Source organism: Octopus bimaculoides, chromosome 14, assembly GCF_001194135.2.
Source record: "Octopus bimaculoides isolate UCB-OBI-ISO-001 chromosome 14, ASM119413v2, whole genome shotgun sequence".
NCBI classification, from domain to species: domain Eukaryota; kingdom Metazoa; phylum Mollusca; class Cephalopoda; order Octopoda; family Octopodidae; genus Octopus; species Octopus bimaculoides.
Genome location: NC_068994.1, coordinates 13,804,522 through 13,805,619, shown reverse-complemented (window position 1 = coordinate 13,805,619; position 1,098 = coordinate 13,804,522). Strand labels below are relative to the sequence as shown.

The window sequence follows — 1,098 nt, the reverse complement described above, 5'->3', positions numbered from 1 at the left end:
ATATATATATACATACACGTATTTATTTATGTGTGTGTGTGTATGTGTGTGTGAGTGTATGCGTGTGTGTCTGTGTTGCGAAAAGTTCGAAACCACTTAGGGAAAATCAAAGCTTTCGCACCATCTGTATTGCATCCATTCTGTAACGAAAGGAGTCTCTATACGGACTTACGAGAAATAGCAACAAGAAGTTAGTTACGTAAATGAATCTATGATGTTCCAATTGTAAAGTTATAAAATACCAAATAGACAAACATGGTCTGAAATGACTGAAGCATGGAAGTGCTTCTTCCAATAACTATTGTCCAAAACGCTATGTAACCGACGTTTCAATAGATACAGGCATGTAACTATGTGTGAGGCTACCACTGCTCAAAGTTGAACAGGTCACTGGTGTCAAGCGATATTAAAGGCATATCCGGGATACAAAGAAACAAATACAGGGACGAAATGAGCTTGATTTCTGACTGATCCTGCAGAAACACGTTGAATGCGATATATACGCTTTGATTTTTAACTAATCCTGTAAGAGCATATTGAAAGCGAAATAACCCAGTGTGGTCAGTGACATGTATTTGAACAACAAAGACGAAGGAATAAGTGTATATTAAATACCATACAAGATCATATAAGATAATTTCTTCATTTATTGCTATTATCTCCGCTTCCAGACAAAATATAACACTCGCTTATAGAAAGATAGTTATATAGATAACATAAGAGCGTTATAGTTTCCTTAAAGCAACACGAATTATGCAGCAAAATCAATGTGTTTTAGAAGGCCATAACCAATGCAGATCAAACATTATATGTCAATAATAACAACGTGAAAATTATTTAATTAGTCTTCATATTTCAGGTAAAGTACTCCTTTTCAAAAGTGTTAGGAGAACAAAAGAGAAAAAGACACACAGAGAGAAAGAAATGTCCGTTGGCTCGGCATTCCAATTATGTGCGTATGGATGAAGATGAAAGGATGTGTGTATGTATGTATATATATACATACACACACATAGTCAGAATATTCCCTAATGCGCGGATATATCAACAATTTGTTTTCTGGTCCTTCTAAACGATAGATGTTTGTGTGTATATATA

General features: G+C 34.8%; 1 protein-coding gene across 1 annotated transcript in view; it reads left to right on the top strand.

Annotated features, from left to right (window-relative positions):
* Positions 1-1,098, top strand: part of LOC106880783 (ATP-dependent DNA helicase pif1) — a 29,384-nt gene that overhangs the window by 1,171 nt on the left and 27,115 nt on the right. The gene's annotated exons all lie outside the window — the stretch shown is intronic.